The sequence below is a fragment of the Coturnix japonica genome, chromosome 4 (genome assembly GCF_001577835.2).
Source record: "Coturnix japonica isolate 7356 chromosome 4, Coturnix japonica 2.1, whole genome shotgun sequence".
NCBI lineage: Eukaryota > Metazoa > Chordata > Aves > Galliformes > Phasianidae > Coturnix > Coturnix japonica.
This window is the reverse complement of record NC_029519.1, coordinates 19,867,810-19,881,669: the sequence shown is the minus strand read 5'-3', so window position 1 is coordinate 19,881,669 and position 13,860 is coordinate 19,867,810.

Here is a 13,860-nt window from a genome sequence, read left to right as displayed (position 1 = left end):
TCTTTTAAGAAGGAAACTGAAATAGGAACACTAAAAGTTTTAAAGTATACTGTACAGATGTTTAAAATATATAACTATTAAACATCAAGGAAGATGGAGAACAAAGCAGAGTCTCAGGGCACTGGTGTGTTAAACAGACTTATTAAGTTTAGAATATCTTACTGCTCCTCTTCAGGCCATCATTTGCTTATTCCTTTCACTGATGCATTTTACAGTGATTTTTATGACTAGATGTCATAGTTTCTGACCTAGTTTTTTCTCTCTTTCAAAAAATAATAAGAGACGTGTTAAATCTGTTTGAGGCAGGCTAAAGAAAAGCTGTTTACAGTTTTCTGGCAAAAGAGTTTTGTCTAGTTCACACATCTCACATGTACGTCCCTGCTTGAAATACCATTGAGAAGCAGAACAAATCATTTTCCATCAAACTGAGAAATAGTGTCAAACCTAATGGCAATACAGAGGTGCAGACTATCAATTAGATTTGGCCAAAGTGTCTTGACTTTTGGGCACGCTACTTCACAAATGAACAAAAACTAGTGTCAGTCTACACTAGAATGTTCTGTGATGAGTATTTAAGTCACAGGATGTGCTAAGTTGATCTCCTTTACTGACTGGAAGCGGGGTGCTGTACAGTATGTTGTAGTGTGCAGTGGGAGACCATTACTGCAATTCCTCATTAAGCATGGAAAGACACAGGGGCACACAGCAGGTGAAATCACCAAAGCCTTTAGAACAACCAGCAACTCTCAGAAGTGTTTATGCTTCTGCTGTTGGGGATGAACAATACCAGCAGTAAAGCTACTCTTTGTCTATTCTGTATCTCATTGATAGTGGGATTCACAAATTAAACCTCCGTGGCCTGATCTCACAGGCATACTCAGAGCAATCCACATTTCTTAAGGAAAGTGTGTGTGTGGGGGGGGGGGGGAAGAAGGAAAAAAACCAACAAACTGTGGTTTGAGAAGTGTCCACTCCTCCCCCATAGCACAGCTGCAAGCTGACAGGGTGCTCAGCTGGGACTTGGTTAATGTCTCCTCCTTATGTGATTGCATTTTGATGAAAGTGTTTTACATCTCAGCAGAGTGCCCTAATTGCAGTGTTAGCAGATAGTTTGGTACAGATCTCTCTTGTTCTGAATGTTCTAGCTGATAGAATTTAATTAATTTTCTTTTAAAGAAAGTAAAAACATAGTTGCTGAAGCAAATGAGAAGGGAGAGGGAAGAAATATACGGTTGGCTGATATGCCGCATCTTATGGGGCTATGAAATGGAAACTTCTTAAGTTGTTTAAGAAACCTTGTTCGCCATGTGCTAAAATAAAGCGTATAGCTGATTACATTAAAAACAAACTTCTAGTCAAACAAACAGTGCAGTTATAGCCTCTTTTCTTTCCTGTTAGTATTCTCACTCAGCATGATTAAGGCAGTACATTTATTTGGCACCTACAGAAGCTTCAGTAAACAGCTGACATATAGTTGATTTCAGTTGTTACTTTTCAATTATGTAAATACTTCTGGGACTATTTCTTTCCAGTCTCTTATGTCTGTAGATGAGACAGTAATCATACTTACAGTACTATGCTAGTCCTTAATCTCCAGTCAATTTCTTCTAGATTTATTAGCCTGTTTATATATACTGATCTACCACTTTTCTATATATATGACTTAATTTGTTTCTTCTAAATATGTACATTCTATCAAATATTCTTATTTTTATAATATCTGATTTTATTCATTAGTTTGCACTTGTAAGTCTTGCTTTTCCTGTTGCTTGAACGATACAAGCAGATAGATGAATAAGAGTGACTTTGGCTCCCGGTTGCTTGTTAAAATCTTCTTGTTAATGATTCTTTTGTCATTCACTGTTTAAATTTTGATGTCTTGACAATTCAAGTGGAGCATGGAGTACTAATTATTTTTGTTGTTGCATCATTTTTTTGTAAGTTTTTTTTTTTTTTTTTTTTTTTGTAAGGTCAGTCAAGCATAACAGAACTAATCCTACATGACTCAGGGGAATGCTTTTCCACAAAGGGTGAAATAACACCATCATCCACAACACTGATTTTAATCTGTAAATACTTATGTAAGTAGCAATTGAATTATTTAAAAATATAGTTGATTAATGAAGGATTTTCACGTGTGAAAGCTGAGTCCCTTTTATTATCACCATTATTTGAAATAAAAAGCCTAATCAAGTCTACAGGAACGTAATTGGAGACTGTATAATAGATGCTTTGATAGGGTCAGTTAATTTTCCTCTGAAGACAACAACAATATTGTACTCATTAAAATGTGAATAGTTTTAGTTGCTAAGAATACTTCATTGGGTGCTTGCATAACACTTATGTCTTCTTACTGCAGGCTTTAGAAAGAGACTGAAAAAAAAATACTCTTTCAATTATATGCTTTGTCACATGCTTACTAAAAACTAAATTACTTAAAATCAGTTACCATACAAAATTTCCACTTCCCTTAATATCTGACAGTGTTAACAAAAGAAATCAGTAAGTTACCATTTTTCTCATTTTGTTTCCTGAAATTCTGGAATTCAAAGAATAACTGAAATGTTACAACCATGGAATCAGAAGTGATTATTTATGTGCTGCTGTTAAAGACCTATTGTACTATCCTAATGAGGGGTTCACCTCAGCTTCTCTTTCCAATTCATTGGTTTTGGTGGGAATTAGATATCCAGTACAAATTTAGTACAGAATTTAGTTACCTAAAGGAAGTTAGTGTCTTCAGTATCTGATGCCTAGCAAGCTTCTAGAGCTATGAATAATTGCACCAAATTTCACTTAGTAAGAAATTTGGTTGTCCAGAACAAAAATTTCAATGACTTAAGCTGTGAAGAGGAATTAAATATCTAGTAGCCTTCCAAACAGTGGGAGACCTGGGCCCTTCTGAGACTAAAGCTTAACTGAATTTGTATTATGTTAGTGTCTCAAGGTAGAAACAAAGATAAGAAAACCCATTTGCTTTTTCTTATAATACAAGAGATGCTAAAATTCCTTTCTATGACAGCTTGTATTCTAATAATTTAAAAAAAAAACAAAAAAACAAAAAAAAACCCCTACGAACATAATCTGAAAGTGAAGATGCAGAGGTCTTTGAGGTGGAAAGGAGTCCCTATCATTACACGTGTTAAACTTTATAGTTGCAAGTCACCTGAATATTTTTTTTCTTTTAATATATAATTCATGTAGTAGCGTGTTTGTGTGCATGAATTTAGAACTATTCACTTATTAGAACTAATCTCCTATGTAGAAACTGAATAGTTAAGGCTGGTTTTAACAGGCAAGTGTGACCCTCTACTCTTTATAGGTACTGTAATTGCTAATTAAAGAAGCTTAACTTAATATTCTGTTTACCATATCCAGAATATCACAGATATTCTGCATGAGGGCTGAACACTGTTCTTAGCTTCATAATAAGCTCTTCTCTTTTCTGTCCTTCCCAAGATGCCTTGATTCAGTAACTAGATGGTGGCAGGTATGAGACTAGCAACTAAGGAATCAGACAGCTGTTGGGCATAAACAGTCATGCATCAGCTCACTCATCTCTTGGTGACATGCATATATTTATGAAAAACATTCAGTTCTCTCTCAATGCAAATCAGGACTGTGTTTTGTTGTTTCTACTTTTTTCTTCCTGAAATCACATTTCTTTCAGAAGATTGCATGATGTGTAGTGCAGAATTTTCCCTTTTAATGTAATACATTCACAATTACTTGTCAGATTTTTTGATTCACTTGAGAAAGGAAAGAATTGGTTCCTAATTCTCACTTGAAAAAGGAAAGAATTGAATCCTACTTAAGTGCTAGAGTCATTAAAATAATAATAATAATAATGTATGTGTGTAATATTGGACTACCAAGTCCTGACCAAGAGCTGAGTACAATGCAAGCAACCTTTTGAACTTTTTTGAGCCTTGAAGAAGTAACAGGAGAAAATACTTGAACCCATGGGAAATGGTTGACATGGTATTACTGTGGACTCGTCATGTGGTGTGATACTGTGTGGCCATAGAGTCTCTCAGTAGCTGAGACTGGGGAATGTTTCATAGTTCTCTGATGCCGGGTAGAAGTAGTACAGCGAAGGGGAAAACAGGCAGTGCTGAGCTGCTTCACAGGATGCTGAGACTGGAAGGAATGCTGCATTCACCAAGCTTGGCTGAAGGAGCCAGAGGGATCTGTGGGACTGAGGAGTGTGTCTGTGTAAAGCACACCCTGATACAGCCTTCCTAATTTAGTCAGCTTAATAAATTCCCTAAACTGAAAAAAATCTCCCCTATGATAGTATTTTCCTAGAAATGTTTCTGCACAAAAGCAGGAAAAAAAAATACCGTTTTTATTGTTAAACAAGTGATGCACTACTAACTGCTTGTCTTACCTCAAGTCAAAAAGGCTGTGAGCCTCTGGTTCAGAGAAATGGGAACTGTCATCATTTCAGCCATTTAGCACTTGAGCTGCAACACTCCTAGACATGATAATCAGTTTCTCTACAGGTGTATGTAAACAATTTAATTTTTTTTAAAAAAAACAAAAACATGACAAAGTGCTGTACAGTTACTTAGTGCCATTCTCTACAACAAATACTTGAGGGAACGGGTGCAAGAGGTGCCTCTCCTGCATTCCAGACCGAAGCCACAACTGCTCATTTGCACACCAAACCAAATGTTAACCAACCACTCTCAAAAATAAGCATTGTACTTCCCTTTTTTTATGCAAGTTAAGTTGAGTGATTGAGTTCCCAGTAGATGAGCCTGTAAGAAGGGAACAATGGGCACTCAAAATGCATGTGTCAGGCATCACTGTGTGGATAAGGAAGCCACTACCAGCAGCGAAACTGGTATAGCATACAGTTTTTAGTGTAAGTCTAATAAGTACTAATATTTAAGATTCAGAAAGGTATGTTTCTCTTTGTTTTCATTATATGGCAGGGGGAAAGCAAGATCTATTTCTAATTAATATTAAAGCTTCACTTCTGCTTATCCTAAGGCTTTGGAAAATCAAAAGTCTAGAATTGATTTATTTTATTTATTTATTTTTAGATCATTTGCTATAAATGATTTGTGTGAAACAATTGACAGTAAATGTAATGAATGGGCACTTACAGGATGTTCAGCACAGTTCTGTTATGTGAAATCAACTGAAAAAGGATCTATTTTAGAATGATTTTTACGTTAACAAAGAATAACTTGTCTGGACCACAACCAATCTATATCATAATCTCAGTCTAAAGTCATTAAGTCAATCTTACTACATCATTCAGGTAAAATATGAAAGCAAATTTCTGCTTTATCAGTGAAATTTACCTCTCCAGTCTTCTGGCAGCTGAATGATATACAAGGAGCTACAGTTTAAAATATACTGTCAAACATACATTTAATGAAATTCCATCCTGATCATTTAAATTTAATCAGTATTTATTTTAAAAATAAAAAATAAAAAAAAAATGTGAAGAGAGCTTGAAGACATCTATATATTTTGTAAATCCCCTTTCACCCCAAAACACTTTAAAAGCATTTAATTCTCACCAGATCTAGCTCATAGCCTCTTTTCACTGTGAGGCTCAGCAGTGTTGTTGATGCCAGCTGTGGTGCAGATGATGGCAAGTTCATAAGAGCTATTCTTTCATCCTTCTGAAGTGAAGTGTCCCTTCAGTGTTAACTCAAGAAGGGTGGAGCATAAGGAACAGGACCCACTGCAAGATAACCAAGAATCACGGGAATCTTTTCTAATCTGGAATACTCAGGACATCTATTCCAATTTACATGTTTTAGCCATGCCTGGGCTTGAACTTCAAGCAGACCAATTTAAGCCCCTTGAATATAATCGGGGAACTTTAGCTCTCTACCACAATGCATTAGATCATCTTTGTTTAAGTGCCAGTGGAGATCTGCTTAATCTTAATGTGTCTGCCTCTGGGACACATTCCTTAAAATAGAGATCAGAACTGCTGTCTTCTCATTGTGTCTTTCTTCCATTCTGGAGCAATCGGAGAAAAATTGCTAGGGGGAGGTTCTGTAACTGTCAGGAGTGGTGGGGATTTTTGTTTTTTGTTTTTTTCTTAATATGACAAGATATATGTTCAGATTGATGAATGGATGGATGCAGCAGTGTGTGGGGATTCAGCTTATACTGAAATCTGTGTCTGGGAGGGAAAGGCAGAGTGGTAAAATGATCCAGAGCTGGCCATAAAGCTCAGAGGTATTTTTCTCAGCTGTATGCTGTATCATGTGAGGAAACAAGTTTTTTTTTAGCTCTAATGTTAGTTGACATGCTTATGCAACTATTTCATAAACACAACAAAATAAGCATTTACATGCTGCATGCATGCCACAGCCTTTAGTAGTGTAAAGTAACCTTTCCTCCAAAACATCACCTTGAATTTTAAATGTATGCTTTATATGTGTACTCTTTTGTGACAAAGCATGTTGAGGCTGCATGTTGGCCTGAAAAAGGTGGAAAAAGCAAGCTCTGTTAGGGAAATACAGGAAAAATGCAACATGAAGTAATGTGGATTTCCTACTATAAACAGAGTCTAGATTTGTTAAACCATCTGAATTAGGTTTATGTCTCCTGAATGATTAGATCATCTATTTTCACTTTCTCTGTTTATGCCAAATAGAAGGTATTATGTGCAACTATTATTTCACCTGAATCTTCCTGTTTTCCCTTCTAGACTAGAAGTTTATCCTTTCCATTTTATAATTTTTCTGCTGTGCTCAAGACAAAATTATTCAAATGTTATAAATCCTTCCTGGACTACAAGTGTATTCTTAAGCATTCCTGTTAGTTGTTAACTGCTTTGGTTGTTGGTTAGTTGATTGCCATGAAGGCCACTACTACTTTCTTCCAGTCAAAAGGATTTAAAAGAAAACAACAAAAAACTTAGGAAAAAAAAATGAGATGTGTGTCTATGTCTATGAAGTTATACCTTTGAACAGCTTGCTTATGGCAGGATTGTGCCCAGCAGAAAAGTAGTCTACAGGTCTACTACAATGCATTTTTGTTCTGATAGTTAGAGGCCTTTGCTGACATTGCCTGTTATGTTCTAGCTTTGCAAACGCTCGCAACTGAGAGACAGCTTATAGTCCAGAGAGCACAATATTTTGTGGATGCTTAGTACCAGAGTAAATCAAAGACATGTCAGACATATCCACTGCCACTGCAATCATTGGCAAGGCAGAGGCAGTTTCAAGCAACAGAAATAAAGAATGCAAGCAAAACATTTAAATGGCAAGTATGACAAATGGAGACTAGTCAATTCTACAGTCTTTTTTGCATGCATGGTTTCTTTAGAATGCTTACTCATTACCACTGCCATATCATATATCACAAAATCACTGGCTGAGGTTGGAAGGGAGATTATGTAATCTCACCTTCTGCTAAAGAGCGTGTTGCTCAGGACCATGTTTTCAGGTTTTCAGTATCCCTAAGGATGGAGAATACAGAATCAGGCTGGGCACTCTGTTCCAGTGTTCAGTCACCCTTACAGTAAATAAGTTTTTTCTTTTGTTTAAATGAAATTTCTTGCATTTCAGTGCATAATCATTCTGTTTTCCTTTCATTGGGCATCACTGAGAATAGTCTGTTTCTGTCTTGTATGCTCTTCCAATCAGGTGTTAATATATACTGAGAAGATTGCCTTGAACTTTCACCTCTCTGTGCCAAACAGTTCCATGTCTCTCAGCCTCTCCTTGCATGAGGTGCTCCATTTTCCTAAGCACATTTCTATGATTACTTAAAAATATTTTATTCACATGGTGTTGCACATATGTTTACTGGTAAGTACATAATTTATCACTAAATCAATTTTTTTCCTTTGTATTTTTTTGCATGTTGACCCAGATTCTGACATAGTTATTTCCTGAAGGCTTTTTTTGTTTGTCTCAGAAGTCATGCCTCTAAAGCATTTAGAAATCTTCCTCAATACTCTATACAAATCTTCATGCTCTGTTAAACAAGTACTTTGATGTTCTTACTAGAAAGGTACAGTCCTACTTGATTATTTTTCTGTTGTCCTCATGCACTGTAAGAAAAATGTGACATTGGGAGGGGGGGGAGGGGGGGGAGAACAACAATGACCAGACTCCTCCAAATGTTCAAACTTGTGCCTGAATCAATAGCTCTAGTAATTTACAAAGATTTGGTCATAATGTTTTGAATACATTGTTGTTATTTTAGGCTTTTTTTTTTTTTCTTTTTTTAAAATTTTCAGACAAAAATGCATCCCAATTGCACAGGCACAATTGATAATGATATGTTACAAACTTATGACTTTATAAGACCCTATAAACAATGGGTGGTCAATGAATAGGAAATTCTCACTCTCACTTTCACCTGTACTTAAAACCAGAAACTAATTTAAAGAACTGTCTCATTTTACTCTGCTGCTTGTGATTGAACCTGTCTAAAATGCTTTGTGATGACATGTACAGGGTGATGGTACAAAAATAAGTGATTAGTATTCTGTTTGTGGCTGAATCTCTGTAACTCAGATTACTGCATTGAGAGGCATTTTTTGGGTTTTTTTGTTGTTGTTGTTGTTTGGTTTTTGTTTTGTTTTTTTGTACATTTAGGGTTAACTGGAAGGTTATTTAAACAATTCTTTTAGTCTTATATTATGCTTAACAATCAAATTCAGGTACAGGAATCTGGGTGTTATATTGGAACTGAGCACCATTTGTGCGCTTTATGGCAATGAACTTCACCTAAAAAAAGACCATCTTAATTGTCTCAGTTATGTCTCAGTTATCTCAGTATAGAAAACCACTGTCAGTTTAAAAATCAGCTTAAAACTTCCAGAGTAACAAATTTTTGCTGTTACTATTTGTTGTATTTCTTTGCCCTCAAAATTTTAAATCCATCAAATGGCATTATAATTTTGCAGAACATATTACTTTGAAACTAGCAGATATGGACCAATTATTATTCCTTAGTACTGCAAAAATACTTAAACACAAGACTGCACATCAGCAGAGGGGTTAAATCAATTTATCTGTTAGACTTCTGTTTATCAAGCAGTGAATTCTGTCTTTAGAACCCAATAGACAAATAACAGGGAAAAAAAAATCATAAATCTAGTCTTCCAAATAACTTCTAGTTATTTGCATCCATGGATACCAAGTCATTGTGAACAGCAGTCATTTAAAGCATTGTGAATAATAATGTTACCTTTCAAGTGTAACCTGAATTTTCTCCTGTCTACTTTCACAAGTAATGCATGTACAGATATATTAAGTCATGAAACCCAGCATTTAATCTAATCTCTAGTTTGTTGTTTCTTTTTCTAGATCTTTATAGCCTGTTAAGTGTATAGTTTCACATCCAAGGCTGCACTTATATTCATGCAATTGCTGGTGGCTGACAGCAAAATCTGGATCCTTTGTGGGCTTGTTATGTGACAAATTTAAATCTAACACAGTCTGGAGGATAACAAGTTGTTTACATAGATACAAGTAGTAGTCTTCAACATTGCCCAAAATAGTGGGAATGATGCAATTTCATTCATAAGATATACAATACAGAGGAGAATTTTCAAATAACATCTATTTTCTATTAATATATATATATACTCTTGGTGAGATTTTTATGGTAGATTGTCACTTATTACTAAATTACTTTTAGCATATACTTGATAATTAAAGAAAGTGATTCCATTATGGGTATTAATAAGAATCACTACATGATCGCAACTGACTTGCTGAAAATGTCTCATGTTGCAGTACCACAAAAAAAAAGTAGTTTTTTAAGTAAATAATAATTCAGTTCAAGTTTTACATTGGTCAGAATTACTGTTGTTTAAATATGTTCTCAGTGTCTTTATCATAGGCATGAGCTCTCACATTACATATAGTATAGCACGATTACATCTGTTTAATGGTGTTCCTTTATTATTTTATTAGCATTTTAATGGCATTTCCATAGTCAAGCATTTCTTATAGTCAAGCACCTCAAATACACCTCCTCTGTTCAGGATAGTTATAGATATTAATTCAAATGGCCCCTAATCGTGTGTGCAAAATTGGAGACCAGAGAAATAGACAGACATAATTAATTTACTTAGAAACGTCATAAAACTCAGTAGCGTATAATGAAATTACACAGTAATAAATATATAAACATCACTTAATTCCATTATAAACTCTAAAGTGGCAGAAATAATGATGAATTGTAATGTAGGGTAAAGCCTATTCTTGATGATCAAATATTTTTGTTAGCTAAGTCAACTTTATGGGAATCAAGACTGCATAATTCTCTTAAGAAATTTATGAGTTAATATTCATAAACAATTAAAATTATAAAGATCCACTAATAATTAATCAAGCTTAAAATAACTGTAAAATAATAGTTTAACATGGTTTAGCTTGAATGCATTATTGATAATGGAATATATACATCAAGGAAGACTTCTAGTATTTCACTTTAAATTATGTTCCTGTTCTAAAAATCTCTTTAAAAACAAAAACAATATAAAGCCTCAAAATCCTCACTGTGTTTGGGGTATTTCTTCTTACGTAGAAAGTGCTGGCTCAGGTAAAACTGTTTAAAAAAAGTGCAGTTCCTTCTTGTAAAGTGTAATCCAAGCTGAACAGAGAAAGAACTGCAGATGAGTGAAACTCACATGCTTTAAAATTTTGCAAAAAGCTATGATGGAAGAAAATTTTGAGAAACAATTTTAAAATGTAGAAATTATGCAAAGTTGTATTTTTTTAAATTTAGCTTTTCTTCTTAAAGATTTTATTGTGTGCGTTTTGATAAGTGTAATTACAAGCAAACATATAACCGCACTTGAGACACTCTATTTCAGCCATAGCACAGAAAGTTTTAGGCTTATATTACAGTTTTGTAGAGGACTGCTTCTTGTAGTCTTTGGGATGAAGAGATGAACTGACTTCCTAAAATATTTCCCAGGCTTTTTCCAATTACTTTCTGTTAAACCAAGAAATAACTCTATGCCTTCTTTCACATCATGCCAGGACTTGCAGGATGAAAAAATACATTATCTGAAGTGAGAGGTGTAATAAAGGATACTTGCAATGGCCTTTACCCAAATCCTAATGCAGTCCTTCTGCATGGCATGACAATTACAGTGAAAAATGCTCTGCTAGATTTGCTGTGTAAAATGAACCTGTAAAACTGTATCACTGCAGCTACATGCCAGAATGTAAAAGAAAAGGATACTCATGGGACCTCTTTAGAATTATAAATTGGTATAATTTATCAGAGTTCAGCTGCAATATGGAAAAGCCAACAAATACAGAACTGAAACTGCCAGTATTAGCGCAATATCTGTATTTTTGCTCCTGACTCTCTCACACCTTTCAATAACAAACAAGAGCATTAAATCTAAAGCTCTCAATTTGAGTACTGGGGGGGGAGGAGGGGGGGAGGAGGGGGGGGGGCGGGCGGGCATTCATGCTTTTGGAGGTAGGAATCCTTGATTAAAATTCCAGCTTGCTTCATATGTGATTATCCTGAAATGTCACAAGAAATCCTTCCTGGTAAGAACAGTGAGAAATTATATATAGTTAGGAATTATAACAGCATTTTCTTCTAAATAATTGGAAGAAATCTGAAGTCGTATTGACAGTAGTTAATTGCTGTGAATGCATGAAATAAAGAAGGTGCTGGCATTTATATGATAGGTTTTCAGAATCAGATAACCTGAAATGCTTTCATACAGGCTAGAACAACTAAAAATGAAGAAAGTCAAACCAACTACAGCAAACAAAAAAGAAACCAATAGACACAAAACACTAAATAAATAAATCGTTAGATGTATGAACTGTGATTTTTAGAATAACTTACCCTAGGCAAGTGTACTTTATTAAGATTTGCAGACAGACAACATTTTCAGGTCTTCTGTGCAGTCTCTTTAGCATGAAGAAATTTCATATTCCTAAACTAAAATTCCTATTGTCTTCAACCCCTAACTCTTAGTTACTTCTTACTAAAACTGAGTGAAAGCAGTGTGCCATTCTTGTCGAGAAGACCAACAGTATCCTGGTGTGCATTTAAAAGAGTGTGGTCAGCAGGTCAAGGGAGTTTATCCTCCTTTTCTGTTCTAATGAGGCCACATCTAGAATACTGTGTCTAGTTCTGGGCTCCCCAGTTCAGAAAAGACAGGGATCTCCTAAGAGGTGTCCAGAGGAGGGATGCAATAAAAGGCCTGAAGCATCTCCCATGTGAGGAAAGGCTGAGCAACCTGGGTCAGTTCAGCCTGGAGAAGACAAGACTGAGTGGGGATCTTATAACTGTTTGTAAATATTTAAAGGTGATACGTAAATAGCGGAGGCCAGGCTCTTCTCAGTGGTGTATAGTGATAGGACAAAGCGTAATGGCCTATAACTTGAACATAGGAAGTTCTGTACTAATATATGAAAGAACTTATTTAAGGTAAGGGTGGTAGAGCACTGTAAGAGGTTGCCCAGAGAGGTTGTGAAGTCTCCTTCTATGGAGATATTCAAGACCTGTCTGGATGCCTACCTGTGTGACCTATTGTAAGGTACCTGCTTTAGCAGAGGGGTTGCACTCTATGATCTCTCGAGGTTCCTTTCACCCCCCGTGAGGCTGTGATTTTTGTGATTCTAGCAGAAGGTCCCCTCTTATTTGTTATAATTTGGTGAAGGACATAGGTAATTAATGAAGTGTTCCAAAATGGTCCTGCCATTGTTCTTACAGTTTGTTCTGTCTTTTCAGTTTGGTTTTGATTCAGGCCATTCATCTGACTGTTTTTGCAGTTACTTTACTTCTTCCACTTTAAAAAAAAAAAGTGTAAAAAACAGATAAAAAATAAAAAGAAAGAAGAAAAAAGGAAAAAAAAAAAAAAAAAGAGGAAAAATAACACTTGAAAGCCTTTTATTATTATTATTATTATTTTTACTTTATCAGTTTGGCTAAGTCATTTCTGATACTTTAGCAGGAATCTGTCAAATGTACCATCAGTAACAAATTCTGTGTTCAACTGGATATTTAACTCAGCCTCATTAATATCTACTGCTCTTCTTTCATGTCATTTTATTCCTTTTCTTCTGCTTTTCTAGGCTCTAACTATCCCCCACTATCACCTTCTATTTTGTTGTAGCAGTAGCTGTCGTTTTCTTCTTTATTTTTCTCATCATCTAATATGACTTAACTTTTTTCATCAAGAGAAATATTGTTCTATTTTCTGTGTGGAAGTTTCTCTTTTCCACAAGCTTCTCATATCTAAACAACTTCTGTTTATGTACCAACTCAGTAGATACCAAGACTTGACACCATGACAGCATGATATTTCACTAGGGTGCAATTCAAGATATAAGGAGAAGATGGTAACATCTCCTTTTTCATCATTCCCTCCACTCTTCATATCCTATGCAGGTCTCCATCAGTATGAATTTATTTACCTAGTAAACAAACAATAGTAGCCAGCTGTTGGATAGTAAGAGTCAAAAAATATCCCCTGTTTATCACTACTTGCATACACATTTTTGCATGTACTTACCGAATTGGTTCATAAAGTAAATCTTAAAATAAAACTGCATATTCATAGAACTGAAATATTAATCCTCTAAATAATTTATAAAAAAAATCATTATCTTATGTTTCTCACTTAAGTGGAGTTAATGACTGACAGTATCACAGACTGCTTGATAAACCAGAGATGTCAAACTCTAGCGATTTTCTTTTCTGGTAAATCCATTCAGATTTGGATTCAATGCTGGTTCAAACATAGTAATTCCTTTACATAATGGGATTTGGATGATTTTCTGCAGAGTAAATACAAAATAGGCATCATTTTTCATGAACCAGGAGATCATTTTGTAGATACTTTGCGTGTTTCCTATGTATGCTGAAAAATACGTATTTGCA